Here is a 13,313-nt window from a genome sequence, read left to right on the forward strand (position 1 = left end):
CCAATGTAATAATGTATTTTGTTGGACTATGAATGATTGTGATAGAGGTTTATTTTGTATATATATATATATAATTATATATAATATATATTTAAATATATATTTCTTTAACTGATTCAGTTGGGGAGGTAAAAAAATACATAGTATATATGCATGTGGAAAATAAAGAGACCTTTAGATTTGACAATTAAGAGATCTTTGATAACTGTATAGCAATTAAATGATAATGTTGGAAGCCAGATTGCAAATGGTCTAAAATCTAAAGGGAGAAGAGGAGAAAAAGTGGAGGCATCAAAATGTAGATAGCTTTCTCAAGAAGTATATCATGTAGGGGTAGGGGAGATATAGAACAAAATAGCACAACCAGTGGGCATGGTCGGGTCAAATAAGATTTGGGGTTTTTTTTGTTTTAAGGTGAGGGTGCAATAGGCATGATTGTGAGCACAAAAGAACAAATAGATTCAGAGTGAGATAGTGAGTAGGTTAGAGTTGAGGGGAGGGGAGTAGGAAGATGGAAAAGAAAAAGGAGGAGAGAGGAGGTGAGCAAAAGAAAGTGGAGAAAAGGGAATAGAGTGCAGAAATTTCAGTTGTGTCTGACTTTTAGTGAGCCCATTTGAGGTTTTCTTGGCAAAGATATTGAAGTGGTTTGTCATTTCTCCAGCTTATTTTACAGATGAGGAAACTGAGGTAAATAGGGTTAAGTGATTGGCCCAGGATCATACAGCTAGTAAATACCTGAGGTCATATCTGAGCTCAGCTCTTCCTGACTCCAGGCCCAGCACTCTATTTACTGAGCTACCTAGCTGCCCTAGCATAAGGAACACTCCAATTGTTGATAAAGGAGAAAACTCGAAATTTTAATGAGACTAATCCTGCAAGGTCCCATATAAAGAAGTTGTTTTTTGTTTTTGTTTTTCTTTGTCTGGGAGTTAAGAGGTGAGAAGTAGAAGGGACTTTTCTCTTACTGAGAAGTCTGGGTTGAGTAGTAAGAAGAGGTGATCAAGACGGGCACTGAAGCATTATGTGAAAAAAGTAATTGCTAGGCTAAGGAGCCACTTGTTATTGTTCAAAAGTGTCTAAATAAATTGATTTTAATGGGCTGAGACATACAATTGGGAATCCAGGTTCATAGCAAAAGCATTGGTGAGGACTAATGTCCTCCAGCAATTGCTCAGGATGCTAATGAAGTAGGGAGGTGCTTTGCAACATAAAAGAATTTCACCACTTGTCCTTGTGGGTTATTACTTCCCCAGATCCATCCTTTATTTCTACAATATTCATTTTTCACAAGTACCACTAAAAAACAAAAAAAGAAAGGGGTGTGCTTTTTCTGAAAAGGTGTACAAATATCTTAAAGAGATTAGAAGAATTTTCTAGTCTTTCTATCTTAGCATTGATGAATTTTAGGACTTTGAAAAAAGGAGAAATGGTGGTGGGGGGGGAACCCAGTGCATCGCAGAAAGTGAGAGCTAGAGAGTATCTCAGAGAGGTGGCATAACTATTAGAGTGCTGGGCCTGAATTCAGGAAGACTTGTCAAATCTGGTCCCAGACACTTACCAACTGTGTGATCATGTTAACATAAAATTTCTCTTTCTCACTCACATAAGTTTTTCTCTATAAAAACTTTGTCTTTAGTTATTGCCCTGTTCTCTAGGAATTAGGATGTTTCCTGACCTTGCATTATAATTACCTCTGGAACATCTCTGGAGATGTTGATTTTACTTGAAGGTCTGTGTGGAAAGTCCCTTTTCCCTGGAGATAATTTAATTAAAAGAGAACATGTAATTTGTATGGCTCAATGACAAGCATAAGTCTACCTGTATAAGTATTATAATAGTTAGGACTGGGCCTTCTTTAAATTTCTGCCCTTTAATGGATTCTCTTCAACCATTCAAGGGCAAACAACTTCTTGAAAGACTCAGATGAGGAACAGGATTTAAGAAAATAGGAACTTAACAAGATCCATTTAGGCCCTTTATAACTCTTGTGGCTTAACATAATCTTCCCTGCTTCAAATGGCTGGCTAGGGTAGGGTCCTGAAGCACTCTATTCACTAATCAATTGCTTCTACTTTCAGGTTAATTTAGTCCCAAAAATAAGCTATTAATAGCTAAGACTAAAACAAAACCAAGCAACTTGGCTCTCAAGACAGAGGAATATATTTCAGGTAATACACATATGGCAATATATGTTTAAAAATAATTCACTACTCAGATAATAACATACTTCAAATTTATTTGGAAATGATTTTATGATTTATTTTTCCTGATTAAGGTCTGAATACAACCTGAGTAGTTCAGAACTGGCAAAGACAAAATATGTGCACTCAAGAATTAAGTACCATTAATAGGCCATATTTTTTTTTTCATTTTTATTCTGAGAATTTTTTATTCTATCATATAAAATAATATATTTATTTTAATTTGAAAAATTGAAATGGAAATATGAGTCATGAACTATAATGTTTTATTTCATTTAATATTAACTCTGAATAGTTTTTCTTATTTACTAAAATGGCTGTCTGTTCATCCTTGTTGCATTTATTTAAATTTAAGAATAGGAACCTATATTTACAATGGGTTATAGAGGGATTTGTGTGATTACAGTTAGTGATTTCTCCTTTATTCAATTCCAGAGCTATAGAAATTTCTAATACAAGGGAATAATCTTTTTTTCTATATGATAAATTACATATGTTTATGGGAAAACCAGAAACCTATGAAATAATGTGTGTTCAGTCATTTTAGTCATGTCTGACACTTTGTGACCCTATTTCGGTTTTCCTGGCGAGGATATGGAGTGGTTTGCTATTTCTTTCTTCAACTCATTTCACAGATGAAGAACTGAGTCAAACAGAGTTAATTGACTTGTCCAGGGTCACAGAGCTAGTAAGTGTTTGAAGTCACATTTGAATTTTCACAAATATTTCTGATTCCAAAATCAGTACTCCATCCACTGAGCCAACTCGTAGCCCTATGAAATATTGCATACCATATACAATATGCTAAAATACAAACCAATTTTATTATTTTCTAATAATGAATAGACATTGAATAATACATTGAATATAGTGTTTTATTTTATATATTTTAATAGAATGAATAAATAAAATTATTCCTGAGATAAACTAATGTCATGAAAGGAAAAAAAATATAATTATTCAAATAGGAGTCCACATTCATTAAACAAATTCTTCATTCAGTAGATTGTGAGACATGTTTTTAGAGGTACAAAACTTACATAAAACATAAACTATTTCCTAAAAAACCACAGTCTGCTGGGAGAATAAGATAGAAATATGCAAAGTTTTAATTCACATATTTTCTGGAGAAAATGAAGACCATTGAAGAACTGGAAGAGGATTTTATCATATGTACTTTAAATGAAAAAGTCAGACAATTGGTTACTTGATAAAATTGTAGTTCATCAACTTTCATCTTAATGGAGACCTTTCCCCTCAGAAAAAGCAGGTGGCAAGACTGGAACATTGGACAAAAAAGCAAAAGCTTCATCACCATCTCTTACTCAAAAGGTGACTAAGGATAATAATTGTACATGGTATGAAGGCACAACAGTCTTCTGTGGCACAACATTCTCCGTGATGTATGTGGTGTTATTGAGATAATTTTATCCAGTAGTTTTGTCGGAGCGCTTTTAATCAAGTGCAATTTGAGATCTCATTTAGATTTCCTTGACTGAACCACAATGACTTATGAATAGATTATGTGTATAAATATATAGGCATATGTGCATGTACATATGTGTGCATATACATATGCGTGCATCCACACAAATGTGTATGTGTGTCAGTATTTGTGTTTATATGTGGAGATTGACAAACTTTTGAAATATGCATATGTTCATGTATTATATAAATATGTTAGAGGTATTTTGAATCTCTCATTATAAATATAAGCTTGTATAATATGTACATACATATAAAAGCATTTATTTGAGGGACTATCGTAATTCATTAAATTATATATGTAGATATCTTGGATTTTGATTTGTGTGAGAAAAACAATACCCTCATTCATTAAATCGTATTTTGTAGAATATTGAAAAAAATTTTGCATAGCTATTTTCATTTAAGCATTTGTAAATTATAAAATATTTTATAAGTGTTGTAAATATTATTGATTCCTATATTTCAAAAGTATTCTTTGTAGGTACTCCATTCACCAATGCGACTCACATCCCCTTTTATAACAGTAGAACATACTTGAGTAGGTATAATGTAAAATTGCAAAAATTTTACCTGTCATTATTAGATAATATACAACTAGTCAATACCAAGCCTCACACTCTAAGCTTTTCTTGCTTTCTGGACTTGCCAGTGTCCATATTCTTTGGGCATAACCTTCAAGTACCCTGCGTCACCTCTGTGCCATGTTGAGTGTAGGATTTTCTTAGAGGTATTATTATTATTGATGCCTTTATCAAATTTCAGTCATATTCTTACTAACAGCTATCAGAGTAATTATATTGTATACAAAATTATGCAGGAATGGATTCCAAAGGCATGTATGAATGACTTTCGAAAGCTCAGGAATATGCGTCTGTTAGATGATGGTACAAAGAGCACTTGGGATCAAAACATGTCTCATCCTTGTCATGACTTGTAGTGAAGGAACACATATCTCAACTAGGGGGTTCTTTGGGTTTGCTTATGATTATTTTCTTGCCTACTACCCATGGTTTAAGGAACCAGGGGAATTTATTTTTGGATATATGACCTTTCACACCATGATTATCATTCCATGAGCCAGGATTAAGTGACCCGGGCAAGTCACTTAACTGATTGTCTAGCAAAATACATCCATAAATACATCCATACACACATATATACACATATGTATGTTGTGTGCATGTGTGTGTATGCACACACACTCACATTCCGCCTCCTTGTCATGTCATAATATACCTTTTGGAAATTGTCAAAACAATCCAATTTCTACCTCCAAGCCTTTGCATAGTCAGCTGCTAGTGCTGTCTACATAAAATTAGTTTGTAGGTATTATTTAAATATTTTGTATATATTTATATGTTGTCTCTTCCAATGGAATGTAATCTTTTCAAGGGCAGATGCTATTTTATCTATCTTTGTGTCCCCAATATCTAGCATATTGTTGTTTAATAAATGCTTGTTGAAGGATTGATTTTTATGAATTTATGTGAACTAGGCACTGTAATATATGTCTTCTTGACTGTTCCATAGGTGTATTTTGAAAAGGAATCCCTCAGTACAGTCAGAATGCTTGAAATCATCAGCAAGTACCTACATTTAGAAACATCTATATGTCCTTAAGATAACTATGATTTACAACTGAATTCAACATCTGTGTAAAGGTCGGATGGCAAATAGGAATGTGACTGAATTTATTCTATTGGGTCTCATGAGGAATCCTGACATACAAAAAGTCATATTTGCTATATTTTTAATCATTTATATTATCATTGTCATGAGGAATATGCTCATTGTGATCACTATTGCCTCCAGCCAGACTCTGGTCTCGCTAATGTACTTCTTTCTAGCATTCTTGTCCCTGATAGATGCTCTCTACCCATCATCAATTGTCCCCAAAATGCTTGTGGATTTGCTCCGTGAGAAGAAAACCATCTCCTTCAATGCATGCACGACCCAACTTTTTCTAGAGCATTTTCTTGGGACTTTTGAGATTGTCCTCCTTATAGTAACGACCTTTGACAGGTATGTGGCCATCTGCAGACCTCTCCACTACATGACTATAATGAACCACCACCTTTGCTATTGCTTCATTGGATTGACTTGGATATTGAGCTTCCTGCATTTAATAGGTCAGATTTTCACCATAGTCTGGCTTCCCTTCTGTGGGTCCAATGTTATAGACCACTTTGTGTGTGACATTATTCCCTTGACTAAACTTGCCTGCACAGACACCTTCCTTATCAGTCTACTCGTTGTTGCCAGTGCAGGGTTAATTTCACTGATTAGTTTTGTTGTTTTGATGTTCTGCTATGTGATTATCCTGCATTCCCTGAAAAGTTACAGCTCTGCAGGGAGAAGCAAGTCCCTCTCTACTTTAGCTCCCATATCACTATAGTGATCTTGTTCTTTGTCCCCTGTATGTTCATGTGTCTATGACTGGTAACTACATTCTCCATGGATAAAACCATAACTGTATTTTACACTTTTGTCACTCCCATGTTAAACCCATTTATCTACACAGTAAGAAATGAAGAGATAAAAAATGCCATGAAGAAGTTATGGAGTAGAAAAGTGTCTTCAGATTATAAAGGATTCTAAAGATCAAGAACTGTGCTAATTTTTATCAATATTCTTGAAAAGTATCAAGTTTTCTTTAGAAAAAGATGCAAATATATTTAAGATCAGAGGCTTTTCTTTTTTTTTCTTTTTTTCTTAATTTATTTTGATTTATCAATAATCACTTACATATGCTTTTGAGTTTAAATTTTTTCTCCCCCTTCCTCCCACCAGCCTCCCCAATACGGCACACAATCTGATATGGGCTATACATTTACATTCCTATTAAACATATTTTCACATTAGTGATGTTTTAAGTAAAAATTAAAACCTATAGGAGAAAACATCAGAAAGAGGAAATAAAACTCAACAGAAGAGAAAAAAAATAGCAATTCAACTTCCATAGTTCTTTCTTTGGATATGGATAGCATTTTCCATCACAAGGCCTCTGGTGTCTTAGATCCTTGTATTGCTGGGAAGGGTCAAGTTTATCAATATTAGTCATCACACAACGTGGCTGTTAGTGTATACAATGTTCTCTTGGTTCTGCTCACTTCACTCAGCATCAGACCATACAAGTCTTTCCAGGTTTTTCTGAACTCAGCCTGTTAATCATTTCTTATAGCACAAGAGTATTCCATTACATTCATATACCACAACTTGCTCAGCCAATTCTCAATTGATAGGCATCCTCTCAATTTCCAATTCTTTGCCACCACAAAAAGACCTGCTATAAATATTTTTGTACATATGGGTCCTTTTCCCATTTGTATGATCTCTTTGGGATGCAGCCCTGGAAGGGCTATTGATGGGTCAAAGGGTATGCACATTTTTATAGCCCTTTGAGCATAGTTCCAAATTGCTCTCCAAAATGGCCGGATCATTTCACAACTCCATCAACAATGCATTAGTGTTCCAATTTTCCCACATCTTCTCCAACATTTATCATTTTCCTGTTTTGTTATGTTGGCCAATCTGATAGGTGTGATGTGGTACCTCAGAGTTGTTTTGATTTGCATTTCTCTAATCAATAGTGATTTAGAGCATTTTTTCATATGACTATAGATGGCTTTAATTTCTTCATCTGAGAACTATCTATTCATATGCTTTGATCATTTATCAATTGGGGAATGGTTTGGATTCTTATAAATTTGACTTAATTCTCTATATATTTTAGAAATGAGGCCCTTATCAGAGAGACTGGTTGTAAAAAGTCTTTCCCGGAGGGGCAGCGAGGTGGTGCAGGGGATAGAGTATTGTCCCTGGAGTCAGGAAGCCCTGAGTTCAAATCTGGCCTCAGACCAAACACTTGACACTTACTAGCTGTGTGACCCTGGGCAAGTCAGTTAACCCCAATTCCCCTAAAAAAACAAAAAAAACCCAAAAAACAAAAGTCTTTCCCAATTTTCTACCTTCCTTCTAGTCTTAGTCGCATTGGCTTTTTTTGTGCAAACACTTTTCAATTTAATGTAATCAAAATTATCCATTTTGCTTTTTGTAATGTTCTCTATCTCCTGTTTGGTCATGAATTCTTCTGTTCTCCATAGATCTGATAGTTAAACTATTCCTTGCTCTCCCTGTAAGCTTATACTATCAGCATTTATATCTAAATTATGAATCCATTTTTGACTTTATTTTGGTATATGGTGTGAGATTTTGGTCTATGCCTAGTTTCTGTCATACTCTTTTCCAGTTTTCCCAGCAGTTAGATCTGAGGCTTTTCCCAAAATAACTATACATGCTTTGTAAACTTTTACCATAATTTTATATGGCAAATTCAAGTTCTTGTTTTCTGATTACTAATAGGTCCAAATGGAAACATGTACTGGGAAGATACTGATCCATTAACAAATGGTCATGTATTTTGACAACCTTGCACTATGTAAATATAAATTATTATTATTTAAATCAAGTGCCTATTCAACTGTATTTATTTTCCAAATCAGAGGAATAAATCATACATTTTACTAGATAGTAAGCAGTATAAAGGTAGAAACAATCTCTCTCTCTTTTTTTTTTCACTTTGCCTTGCAACATACTTTACAAATTTCAGGCATACATAGATACAAAAAGTTTATTTTATTTTTACATTGGATGATGTTGGGTAAACTGCTTGATGCTTGGGCTATAGATAATTTTATTTCTGGTAAACTGTCCCAGAATTCAAGAATGTTGTGGATGTCAAAATGCCAAGTATAACTCCAAGATAATGAAAATAATCTGTGAGGACACAGCATTGCTAAGGTGATGTCACTCTGTACGTGTTTGTGTGTGTGTGTGTGTGTGTTTGTGTGTGTGTGTGTGTGTATGTGTGTGTGTGTGTGTGTGTATGTGTGTGTGTGTGTGTGTGGGCAGGATGCTTGTATAAGCATACACGTGACCCACTTTTTTCTGTATACTTATGTCACCTCACCTCTCCCCTACTCCAAGACAGCATATATTCTGAATACCCCTTTCCCTAATCTGCCCTCTCTTCTATCACCCCCTCTTTTCTTGTCCTCTTCCCCTTCTATTTTCTTGTAGGGCAGGATAGATTTCTATACCCCATTGCCTTTATATCTTATTTCCCAGTTGTATGTGAAAACAATTTTTAACATTTCTTTTTAAAGCTTTGGGCTCCCAATTATCTCTCTTCCTCCCTCCCTACCCACTCTCATTGAGACGGCAAACAACGCAATACAGGTTATACATGTGTAGTCATGCAAAACACTTCCAAAGCAGTCATGTTGTGAAAAAGTAACTTTCTTTTCCTTCACCCTATCCCACCCCTTATTTATTCTATTATCTCTTTTGACCTTGTGCCTCCTCAGAAGTATTTGCTTCTGATTACCCCCTCCCCTAAACTGCCCTCTCTTCTATCTGGTGGGCCAGACAGAGGAAGGAGTTAAGTAGGCTAATTGGGTGATCTAGGTGGGCTGGAGCAAGCCAGTTGCCTCATTGGAGGCACCAGTGATCTGGGCTGCTAAAATGTATGAGAAAATTCAGGGACTGGGTTGCTGTCAAAGACATGATCTTTTTGTTTTAGGGGTTCAGGTCCCATAACCCCATAATTCCACCTTCAAACAAAGAGACTCAAAATATTTTGGGGTAAAGGGCAAAGGTCTCAGCTTCTGAAACTGCTTCCTGTGGAGAGGGGCCATCCCTGCTTCAAGGGGGTCCCAGGAAGGAGATTAGCTGGAAATGAGTACAGGCTGCATCCAAGAGACAACTGGAGGGGGGAATGGGCTGGTACCTACTGTTTGCTACCAAATGTAGGTGAATGGCCTATAGTCTGGAAGACAAAAATCTGACAAGCAAATTCAATATGTAGGGCCTAAATATAGGGAGAATTAAAAGTGATTTGAGAATGAGGGAAAACAAAGAAAGAAAGCAAGAGCACCATTAGAATCATTCACATTTGACATACAGGATTATCTGATCTTGTTACTTTCTCAAAACTTTCCACTCTGATTCCAATTCCTTTAGGAGGATCAGATGCTATTGGGATTCAGTCCTATACAAGAAAATATAAGTAGCAACATTCTTGCATGTAAAAGTTTTCCACCCTTGAGTTCAATAGTTATGCAAATAAATTTGCCAGAGACTGACTTTTACTCCAATTATAAAAACAAACAAACAAACAAAAACAAACAAACAAACAAAAACAAAACTTGGGAAGATATTTGAATAATGAACTATGCCAAATATACATTTTTCTATAGGTTACCTCTCTCTAAGAAAATTGATTGAATTGAAATTCTCTTCCCTAAACCAAACTGAAGATGTTTCTGATTTAATTTCAGTAATTCATAGCAATATCCAATTACTAAGGTATTTAGGATATAGAAAGGAATGTAATTTTAGGCTGAATAGTTCAGATCTTAAACACACATTTTATTATCTTGGCCTTAGTCTATGGGATAATAATTCACATGACTCTGATGGCAGTTAGATGACAAACCCAAGTACTAATTTACCCAGTTGTTTAGGATATGGAATGACTACACATTCAGGTCAAAATGACAAGGTCTCACACAGTTGCATGGTGCTCATATCTTTTACTGACCGTTTACTCTGATTATAGAAATCTGCTATAAAAGGTTAAAGTAAGAACATAATTATTGATTCCACCTCATAGCCGGACTCAGAAAAAGCCAGATGGGTAACATTCCTTTCCAAAGAAACACAATGGAGAAACTGAGTCAGGAGGATCCCATCTTAGACTGAGGCTAAAAACTGTCTTCTCAGCTTTTCTAGATGCAGACCTCCACCTGTATCACATTCTCTCTGAGTAGCTTGTAGCATTTCTCTCAGAGGGTGGATTATTGGCTATTAATTATGGATGGAATATTATGATCCAGACAATTCAAAATAAAATCAATTATAGTCCCAAAGGCTTTTACCTCAAACAAGTTTCCCAAGTTTACCAGGAGTTACATCTGAAATTAAAATTCTTCCTGGTGTAAAAGCCAATTGTTAGAGATCATTTCTATATACTTGCAAATTCTCAGCAAGCCAAGTTCATTGTTAGAAATTCCATAACCCAAACAAGGTTTTTGGTAAGTGTACAAAATAAGAGGAACACCAGAAGAGTGGCTTCCTCATCACTCCATTTACCCTTAGAACTGCTGTGGGTTGTGCCTTTCGACTAGCCCTGAGAACTGCTTTGATTTGGCAGAACCAATCTGGATAAGACTTTCACCTCATCCCCTCCTTTCCACACACAGTAATCAATTATCAGTTTTGGGTATCATCATTAAAAATAACCCAAATATCTTAGTTAACAACCTTACGATTTTCATAAGTAAGAGCCAAATTGTTTTAGCTGCAACTTCCTCTTAACCATAGGCTAAGGTGAAAATGCCCAGTTTTCTAAGTGAGAGCTATAAGGCATTATAAGACAGAGTTAACAGGGAAACTTTTTTTTAATTGGAGTGACACTGATACTTAGATGCAAAGGGACAGAGAAAGTATAGGGATGAAATTCAGGAGTGGTAAGTAGTCTGGACTGGGCCAGGTGCAAACAGTGAAAAGACTATCAAATAAAATAATTAGGTGATCTAGATGGGATTAAATTTTATTTCTGAGCAAAAGACCATAGAAATAGGGAACCAAAAGGCAAGATGGATGAAGCAATATCAGAAACTGTTTAGAAGAGGGAGACCACACTAGATGCATGAGAAACTTTAAATCAGTAGGGAATACTGAGAGTAAATCACTATAAAAACCATAAACCAAAGAAAGCTTAAAATAAACAGAAAGGGAATATAATGATGAGGATAAAGGAAAGAAAAAAAATCTTTCAAAAATAGTGAAAAAAAATGAAATACTAAAAGAATGAATTAAAGAGCAGAGCAAAAGAGGAAAGAAAAATAAAGGAAAGAATGAAATAACTATATTAAAGGAAAGAAGAAAAAGGAGCTAAGCTAAATAGAATACCAAAGCTAGGGAAAGGGGTAATAATCAGGAGAGAAATGGCACTTGCAAAAGAGAGGGGAAAAAAGGAATAGAGATACTCTAAAGTAAATTAAACTTAACTGAAAAAAGAAAAAAAAAGGCTATGAATAAAAAGTGAAAATAAAATACTAATTAAAAAAAAGATACATACAAACAAATAGAGGAGTTAAGACTAACTCTCCTAATTTTAAATATGAATGGATGAAACAACTTCATGTAAATGTAAATTGCAAAATTCAAGTAGATTTGATTTTTTTTTAAATGTTGCTTATTACATGGAAAATTAAGTGGTGCAGTGAATAGAGTAGCAGGCCTGGAGTCAGGAAGATCTGAATTCAAATTTGGCCTCAGGTACTTACTAATTATGTGACCCTGGGCAAGTCACGTAACTTTGGTTTGCCTCAATTTCCTCATATAAAAAGTGGTGTTAATAATGGGATCTTTCTCCCAGGGTTATTGTGAGGATAAAATAAGATACAGTGGGAAAGCATTTAGCACAGTGTCTCGTACATAGTAAATTCTATAGAAATATTGTTGTAATTATTATTATCAAAAGTCACCTAAAATTAAAAAAAACATAAAATACAGCTCTAGATAAAATTATTCTGCATAATGTGAATTTAAAATAAACAGTAACAGCAAAAAAGCATGAGTTAGAAATGTGCTATTAGACAAAGCAAAAAACATTCATGGCATAGAAAAAGATAGAAAAGCAAACTACATTTTGCTGAAATCAATCATATGAAACAAACTGATACTAATATTAAAGTTATATGCTTCAAATACATGATATATAAATTCAGAAAGAAAAACATAAGTAAACAACAAGAGGAAACAGACAATAATACAATAGTGAAATGCTATTTCTTTGGCCCTTCTTTCAGTTTTGGAATAGTATAAAAGAATATTTATATAGGATTATATTTTATTTCTAAGAAAAGACACATATGTGTATATATATATACATATATATATATATATATATACACACATATATGCAAAGGAATTAAAAATTGAAAAGAAAAGTACTGGAGAAAGTAGTTAGGAAAGACTTATTTTTTCTTATAAATTAAATATATACATTTCTCAGCACCACATGAAACTTTCATGAAAAATAATCTTCTATTTTAAAATAGATATGACAAGCACATGTAAAAAGGTAGAAACACATCCTTTGCTAACAATATAATTAAAAATAGTTAGCAAATTCTTTTATTTTTTTTTCCAAAAAGAGATCTATGGTGGGACAACTGAATTCTAAAGAATAAGCAGATCAAGGAACAAATCTTAAAAAAGTGTAATAAAAAGAAGAGTTTTAGGCTGAATGAGGCAGTAGCTTTGGTAGCTCTTTGTACAAAACTACTTTAAATTGTAAAGCCAACAAAATATAGACATAAGGGGAACTTCTTTTAAGGTTATAAAAGATAAAATCTAACTAAAACAAAGAGAAGAGCAGCTAGTTGGTGCAGTGAATAGAGTGATGGGTCCAAAGTCAGAAAGAGATCTTCTTGAGTTCAGAATTGATCTCAGACACTTATTAGCTTTGTGAACCTAGGCAGGTCATTTAATCCCATTTGGCTCAATTCCTCATCTGTAAAATGAGATGAGGAAGGAAATAGTAAACTACTTCAG

The 13,313-nt window shown here is 34.4% G+C and overlaps 1 pseudogene; it reads left to right on the forward strand.

Moving 5' to 3' along the window:
• The first annotated feature begins 5,355 nt into the window (after positions 1 to 5,355).
• Positions 5,356 to 6,287, forward strand: LOC114051826 (annotated as a pseudogene).
• Positions 6,288 to 13,313: the final 7,026 nt, after the last annotated feature.

The sequence above is a fragment of the Vombatus ursinus genome, unplaced genomic scaffold, assembly GCF_900497805.2.
Source record: "Vombatus ursinus unplaced genomic scaffold, bare-nosed wombat genome assembly UNPS02014806.1, whole genome shotgun sequence".
Taxonomy (NCBI): Eukaryota; Metazoa; Chordata; class Mammalia; order Diprotodontia; family Vombatidae; genus Vombatus; species Vombatus ursinus.